This window comes from Haliotis rufescens, unplaced genomic scaffold (genome assembly GCF_023055435.1).
Source record: "Haliotis rufescens isolate VD_foot unplaced genomic scaffold, xgHalRufe1.0.p SCAF_3, whole genome shotgun sequence".
Lineage (NCBI taxonomy): Eukaryota > Metazoa > Mollusca > Gastropoda > Lepetellida > Haliotidae > Haliotis > Haliotis rufescens.
The window spans coordinates 57,274,742-57,283,969 of record NW_025964001.1 but is presented as its reverse complement, the minus strand read 5'-3'; positions in this window follow the sequence as shown (position 1 = coordinate 57,283,969).

The following is a 9,228-nucleotide window of genomic DNA, read 5'->3' as shown; positions in this document are numbered from 1 at the left end:
GCGGCGCTTTAGACGACTGGGCAACCCATGCCCCCTCATCATTAAAGAGGCTGTACATGATATTGATATCTCAAATAAGAAATAAACGACTCGTGGTTGTTGTTTATAGTACATAAAACACTGCAGGGAGAATAAACGGCCCCGAATAAACAATTCCGTCAACCTTGCCAAACTCCACGATGACAGTCAGATCATGATCATTTGCCATCACACTTTCTTGTGGAAGTATCGTGGTATTTTTTAGTCCTACAAAGCTCTCGAACCCACACGACACCAGTTTGCAGGGACTAGATGAATAGTGTTTTTAAATATTTAACTTAAATACCCACATGTGTCAAAACTAGTGGGTAACAGAAATTTGAATACGCAGATAGAATTACTGATACCCAATGATTTTAAAATGCATGGGTAAAATACCCACAGCACCAAAAGCTTATCTGGAGCTCTGCATTATTAAAATAAGGGCAAATATTATTAAACCTTGTACTTTTTATTAACATCCTTAAAGGGGCTTACATAATGTCGGTATCTCATATAAGAAATAAACGGTTCTCGGACATCAGAGAACACAATCACCACGTTTTTCTCAGCAATTGTATCAACTTGAAAACGTGTTTTGTAAGAAAAGTAAGGTCGTAGAAACAGGGCGACTGAACTCCCTTCTAATTCTCTCATTCAATCAACGCTCTCCTTTTTTTAAGTCATGAGTGAGTGAGTGAGTTGGGTTTAATGCCGCATTTAACAGTATTCCAGTTATATCACGGCGTGTCAGCCTAATGTGGGAGGAAAGCCCGAAGTGATGCAGGTCTCAGACGTTCACCACTTCGGTGAAACCCACGAGCACGGGTATGGTGCTGACAAACCTAGAAACATAATCGGGGCGAACCGGGATACGAACCCGCAATCATAGGTTTGTGGCGTGCCCAAGGGACGCAACTCTGCCCAGCCAATCGCGGCGCCTTAGACGACTTGGCCACCCGTGCCTCCTTTAAGTTGTGAACAAAGAAAGAAGCCTGCGACACATTTATGGCAAACACGAGTAACTTAATACATGCACGCCGACCAGATCAGTCACATGTAGGCCGTGGTTCGATAACGAGCTCAGACGGAAAGTCACAATTAGAGACCGTTCTCAGATAACAAAGAAATAGGGTGAAAAATCTGAAAAAGTTGCCAAGGAAGAACCGTGCTCCAACTTAGACAGGTTTCTTGTGACACAGATAGGTGGAAGAAATCCTAGCAGTTGAGAGTTATTGCCTTATCTTATAAAGAAATCGAGATCATATCCGGACATCCCTCCCCTCGTCACTCATGAAACCGGCGATTTTGATTCTGAAGGAGCAGACGCGCTTGTGATTACTTGCTTCAATTTCAAATGATGTTGACAAGGATACTACATTACCGCTCTGTGTGTGTCGATGTAATTTACAGCTCAATGAATTTGTTATAAGAGCGATGAACGTATTGATCTATAAATTTCTTGCCTACTAATATAGCAAGGGGACCAGGGTGTCGTTGTACATGGCGATATTAGCGCTAAGGTGATCGTAACTCCCATACTTTAACATAGGCTTACAATAGTCGTAGCACTAAGATCGCTTTGTGCAAGTGGGCCCAGGGCGTCGTTGTACAAAGCGATATTAGCTCTAAGGCGATCGTAGCTCCCATGTATTAACATAGACTTACGACAGTCTTAGGGTAAAGGCTGTTTTGTACAACGAGAGCTAGATAATATAAATCACAGGCTTCTTAAAACTATCTCGTTAACTGTTGGAGAACCTGTATGTTCACTGTTTGATATATGTTTATATATTCACGAATTTCGTTCACATTGTCTTGCCCTAATTCAAGAAAGGGGCTATTCACATTCGTCCAATTACAGACGAATTTCATTTATTACTTGTGGTTAAGCGTTCGCACTTCACGCCGAAGAACCGGGTTCGATGCCCACATGGGTGCAATGTGTAAAAAAACATTTCTGGTGTTCCCCGCCGTGATATTGCCGGGATATTGCTAAAAGCGGCGTAAAACCACAGTCACTCACTCACTCCGACCTCAATTTTCTGTACTGGGCTCGTTTCCGTTTTAAGTATATATCAAGGGGATAGTTGACAAACTTCAAAGTATCACCCAGTTATATGCAGACGATTACAGGAAGGGGAATATTATTTCGAAATATCAATCTATGTAATTGAATAAGTAGTAAATAAAGATTAAATAAAAATGGTTGGTCAAGTTTAAAGATGATAAACCGAAAGCTGTTTTATTTAGCCATAAGAGAACACTCATTTTTGATAATACTCAAGGATTAAATTTATTTCCCAACAAACATTTGGGAATCACCCCAAACGGTCCAAACATGTAGATACTAAACTAAGCGGCAAAAGAAAGTATAGGTTAGCAATTTGTAATTTTCCTAAAAACAGCGATGTAGTGGAAAGTGGGTATTGGGAATATGACTGCCCAGGAACAGGTACCAAAAACACCGCACCTCACCTCACTCGTGCGGTGACAAAAAAAATGTTGAAACAGGTTTCCCGCCTATGGCATAAACTGCACGTGCATGTTAGCTGTATAAATGCGTTCGTCTGAAGGGTATAACCTCACGTGATGAAAGCACACAAAAGAAATGCAACGACTGTCACAGGAGCAGAGAGAGAGAGAGAGAGAGAGAGAGAGAGAGAGAGAGCCATCGGTATGGCCGAAATGGGGCAACACAGGTCCAAATTGCCAGGTTTGGTTGTACACCATTGACAGTAGCCAGGCTGATTCAACGGTACAGGCAGATAGGGAGGACACAGGACAGGCCTAGAACCGGACGACCCCGAGTGACAACACCACTGGAAGACGGTCAGGTACGGCTCATTCACCTGCGAAATATATTCGTAACGGCGACGGCAGCAACAGCGTTGGGACATCCCATTAGCCAACGTACAGTACTAAGACGACTTCGTGCTGCTGGAATCCGATGGTATCGTCCTTTCCGAGGAATTGTACTGACTGCTCAACATCGACGCCTGAGACTGCGATGGGCGAGGCAGGTTCGACGCTGGCAAGTGAGAAATTGGCGTCGAGTGGTGTTTACTGATGGAAGTCGGTTTAACTTGTTTCGAAATAACGACAGAGAACGAGTTTATCGACGCAGAGGGGAACGTTTGGCTCCGGCGTGTATTCGAGAGGTCCATCCATTCGGCGGGGGAGGTGTCATGGTGTGGGACGGTATTTGTGGAGATCAGAAGACTGATTTGGTGATTATACAAGGAAACCTGAACGCTGTGCAGTACAGAGACCAAGTGTTGCAGCCAGTTGTGCTTCCGTTCTTACAAAACCAACAGCAGGGGAAAATTGTTTCAACACGACAATGCCAGGCCCCATACTGCAAGACTGACTCGGACTTTCCTTAACCAGCAGAACGTTGACGTTTTGCCCTGGCCTGCCCACTCACCCGATATAAATCCTATTGAACATCTGTGGGACCATCTTGACAGACAGATGAGAGCACGCCACCAGCCTCCCGTCAACAGACAATGATTGCAGCAGGCCCTGAGAGACGAGTGGCAACGGATTCCAGTCCACGTCATCAGAAGACTGACGTCATCGATGAGGCGGCGTATCACAGCATGCATTGAGGCAGCTGGAGGTCATACACGCTATTATTACCCACGTGGTGAAGATACAGGTGGTAAGATACTAAATCCGTACGTCACACGTGTGTCGTACAAGGTTGACCTTGTTTTATTCGTTTTGATTGGATAACCGTGACCTCTGTCACACCGGGGCTACTTTTTTCATTCATAAAAAATCGCGAGACGTCATTCATTTTGCAACTGCAAGGCAGAACTGAAGAAATTAATAATGAGAACGAGAGATATTTACAAACACTTTATTAAACCAAACAAAATAGTCACACGCATCAAATTCGGTTTGCATTCTTTATAAGTTATGCATAGAGCTTTACAAATAATCGAGTTATATCCATTTTACGACTACCGATCAATAGAGCGAGGAGGGTCCCCCATGAGCGTGACGCACCCGACCACTTACGCAACTTTCGATTTAATTTAAAGTAAAAGGATAAGCGTGGTGAAATGAAGTCCGTTTAATTATCCGGACAGATATCTAGACTTACTTGGGATGATCCGGTTGTGCCATCAGCGTCCCCTTGAAGCGTATTTTTTGGCGCTGTTTCGGGAGGTGTTGTTCATGAATGAACATACACGACTGCACGACCAGATACAAATCTTTCGAAAAATCCGTGGAAGTGTGCCTGACTTCTGATTTTGTGACCCCAAACATCCCAAATGTGAACAATAACATTCCCTATCTCTAGCGTAAAAAGCTGTGAGTAGACCACGCTTGTCTTTTCTTATTCCGGTGGTGACCTTGCCCTTCGATCGTTCGAAGCTGTCACTGACATGCAAGCAGATTTCAGTTTGTTGATTTTCACGTCTTCAGTATAGGGTGGTACAGTTAACATGAATGTCTTTGGCGAACACTCTGATTTCCCTCTTCCAAACTGGTACGAACATGATATAAATTCAGCTGATAGATCAAGGAAACCGAATCATTTTGATTGCACAGACGGGACACTGGCAGTGCGAGTGACCGACTGTTGGTCCGATATTCAAAGCGGGGCGCTTATGTGACTTTTCAAATTTTAGGTGTCCTTCGTACTAACAACATGGCGCTTGAATTACCATAAGTTGAAGAATTTCTTCAAAATGGATCTTGAGCGTCGGTGCTGTTTTCTTTGCAAACACAACTGCAGGTGCATGTTGTTAATGCGTATGCATAGAAATGTCAACAATGCCCATATTTGGGCATATATCAATATTCATACGGAACCAGATTTTGCAACCGGTTTCAGTTTGGTTTGTCTACAAACGAAAGTTGTTACGTATTTACACTTAAATATATATATTTAACGTGGGTAATAAATAAAATACCACACTCATTCTCGTTAGATACCATTTTTACGAAACTCGTGTAGTATTCTCTATATATTTTTTTGACGTTTACACGATATACGGCTTTTCCATTGGACGAGAGCTCGGTCACATGACCGCGAAACTGACGTTCATACGTGTATGAACGACACAATTTGACGTTCATACGTTTTTCATGAGACCGTGTTCTTGAAATGACGTAAACACTGACGGACTACTTCCACATTCCTCGGGAAACCCCTGGGAATTCCCTAGCACGAAAACATACATAAGCATTATTTCTGATCATTTAGAACCTTTAAGCTTGGTCTCAGAATTTCAGTATACATTGAGAAACGTAAGAGAGCTTGACTGCATGATTGTTCACGAATTTCCTCGCTACGGCCCATCCTAATGAACAAACGAAGAAATGCACATCCAAACTATTGTCAGTATCGACTCGATCTGTGTCTAGGCTGACAGTGACCGTATCCAGCAATCTACGAATTTACCTTGGTGTCTGTTTGACGCATCTTTAATCACCTTTCAATAATCGGTCAGTTGATCAATGATGACTAACACATGTAACCGCCACAGGTTCATTAACAACTTCGGTAATCATCCCGTCACGTTTATCGTGTCGGCCATTTTGACGTCTTGTACTCCCTCCCTCCCTAGATTATATTATAATTCACAACAAAACCTCTTCTTGTTATTTTTTTATCGATCATGGAACTCGACCTATACTTTCTTTTGCCGCCCAGTTTATTACTAATAGTGCTTCTAAAATGGACCCGTGGAGGTCCGGGGTAGAATAGATCTTCAGCAACCCATGCTTGCCGTAAAAGGCGTCTATGCTTGTCGTAAAAGGCGACTAACGGGATCGGGTGGTCAGGCTCGCTGACTTGGTTGATGCATGTCGTAGATCCCACATTGCGAGGATCGATGCTCATGATATTAATCACTGGATTGTCTGGTCCAGACTCGATTATTTACAGACCGCCGTCATATAGCTGGAATGTTGCTGAGTGCGGCGTTAAACAACAAACCAACCAACTACTTCTAAAATGGTGTCATATACGAGAAAACTAAAATATAAACACAGGAGAATAAATCATTTAAAAAGTGATATATACTAACGGAAAACAATGACTATGCTTCATATATAGTTTAAAAAATAACTTCTGAAATTGAATAATACTTGTTGCAATACATATTCATGAAGACATTTCGCCCCGATTATGTTTCTAGGTTTGTCAGCACCATACCCGTGCTCGTGGGTTTCACCGAAATGGTAAACGTCTGAGACCTGCATCACTTCGGGCTTTCCTCCCACATTAAGCTGACACGCCGCGATGCAACTGGAATACTGTTAAAAGCGACGTTAAACCTAACTCACTCACTCATGAAGACATCTCGACTTTAAGGTCGTGATTCACATTTTTCACGTGCATATTAATGCACGGTGGCGCACAATTTTCATGTTTGTCTGTTTGTTGGTGTTCATAAAAACACAGTAAATAACGCATACGCAATGCCACGGCTTGCTGAAAATCGTGGGTATGCTGCAAACAGGAATGTCGCAAAACGAAGTTGCCAGATATTTTAATGCAATCGAAACACAATATCATCTCTTTGCAGGCGTTATCTTCAGCAGGGCAACACTCATGACTTGCCACGGGCCGGTCGTTCACGCGTGACGTCACGTCAACAAGACAACCGTATTCGGTTGGTGTATCTACGGAATCGATACCATGTTGCCACACGGACAGCTCCGACAATTCCTGTGTTGAGAACAATTAGTGACAGAACCGTTCGCGACCGGATAAGGGAGCACAATATCCGGCTACGGCGTCCATCAATATACTCAATTTTGCTTTCACGCCAACGTCAGGCACGCCTAGCTTGGCGTTGAGTGCAGCTGTGGTTCAGAAGACAAGACAGATGCTTTGTGCAAGTGGGCCCAGGTTTTATCTGGGAAGCCCTGATGGACGTGCGAAGGTCTGCAGTCGTCCGGGAGACCGTTTTAGCGACGCCAGTGCCGTAGCCAGCCGGAGGTTGGGGGTGGGTGGGATGGAAGGGGGGAGGGGGGGGGGGGGGGGGGGGGGATGTCATCACAACTCATGGGAGAACACAACTCAGCATTGTTTATGGCGTACGCTACCGGGACGACATCGTTCGAGAGGGACGTAACGTTACGTTGCAGCGTTGTTAAGAAGAACTGAAGAACTTCGTTGCGGGAGTACAATGAACTGATAATCTAATGAAATGATACTCACAAGTGTTTTCAAAGGGACTTCATAAATAGATATTTACTGATTTAGATGTTTGAGACCTGTAAATTACAAAATGGCGACTGAGAGACCATCTTGGATTTCTGAATGAGGATTTATTACTGGACCTTGTGCTAGTCATCCACACCTAGTTTCATAAAGAGCACTTATTAGTATGGGAAATTAGTCTTAGATAGGGTTAACTATCTAAATTTCGACCAAGCAGAGGACTCCGTTCCGTTGCTATTGTAATAAAATGTGCTTTGTGTGCAAAAATATATCAAAATATCTTATAACGAAATCGAACAACTAAATTTCGACCAATCAGATGCCTCGGTTACATTGCCATGACGTTCAGAAAATCTATTCGGTAGGGCCTCGTTCCACAAAGCGATCATAGCGCTACGACTGTCGTAAGACAGTGTTAAAGAATCATTCTGAATGGGAGTTACGATCGACTTAGCGCTAAGATCACTTTATGGAACGGGGCCCTGAACTATACGCTTTACCCAAACACCAAATATCGACCAATCAGCTCTGCAGATGCCGCTTTCCGTTGCCATTGAAGCAAGGTGGTAACGTAAATAAACTCATATTGTATAGTGTCCCTAGATACACCTTTGTACCAAGATTGAACAAAATCGCCTTAATAACATGTCAGTATTTATCACTTAGAGAAAACCTGTAAATAACGACCAACCTGTCGTTGTTAAGAGGTTGTTGGAAAATGAAAAGTGCAGTGCACTTTAACAAGTTCCATAGCTCTGCTATATGTTGTTCCTGAGACAACGTGCAAAGTTGAAGGAAGAATATATTCTATTCCGAATAATTATAAGAAACCGAGCAAAAACAATGAAAAATGGGAAAATAACAAAAAGTACCTTTCCAATCAAACTTTGTTCATAAGAACGATATAAACCCTTAATGTAAATAAAATAATTTTTACATTAAGGGTTGCGGGTTGATACTCTTAATGTAAAACAATTTACATTAAGAGTTAACACCTAACCCTTAATGTAAACAATTTCTCATCAAAAGTAATTTTTACATTAAGGGTTGTGACACGATAATATCCCTTCTAGGATTCCATACTTTGCCTCAAGCCAAAAAACAGTCCTCATTACCAAGGAAGAGAATTATTGAAAAGAAAACGAAAATCATTATGAATGTTAACTCCGAAAAGACGTATTTTGTTACGCTAATTTCTCCAGTAGATGTGTTAGATGTCAATTAAAATCGCCAACATGATTCATGGTGTCAACTGGCCTGTGCACAAATCATGATGGTTATACGATAAGTCATCACTGCTTATGGGTTCAATGCTATTCCAGCTGCAATATATGATAAATGAAGGCAAGTTACCACGTGGCTGTCCCTAAAGGTGCTTGACGCAGAACGCAAATAAGCCCAATAACTGTTCCTGCCTGCACGACACCATTACAAACGATGTACACAAAACGTTAATGTAAATATGCATGAAATATTGAAACATTCCGACTAACTGGTATTCTGGTTTATGTGCGCGTGCGTGCGTGCGTGCGTGCGTGTGTCCTTGTTTTAGCCCCTTAATGCTGAGCGCCAGACAAGTGGCGTCACGTGGAACGATTTCTGTATCTAGACTCTAAATATTTATTCCTCAATTCTTGCAAGGATTGCATATTCGTAATAATCCGAGCTAATGTAGGCAACAAATTGACGACTAAATCTCTGACTCTCGGAATAGAAGAAAATGTTAAGTAAAACTAGAAGTTTGCTTGGTTTACATTTTTTTAAATGAGAAGGCCCACTGGTAGGTTTCAGAGCACAGGATTTGGTTTCACACTTGAATATTGCGGTTGATTTCATATGGACCGTTTGTATTAGTGACTTAGACAAAATGTCAATTGATTCTTAATGGTATGATGAATTCAGGAATGTATGTATCGTAGCTGAGTGTGAAATACTTGTGATGTGATAGGCATCTCGTCTAACGCGAAAAGAACCGTGATTTTCCAACGCTATCAACATGGCGGTTCGGTCCAGAGTTTTTA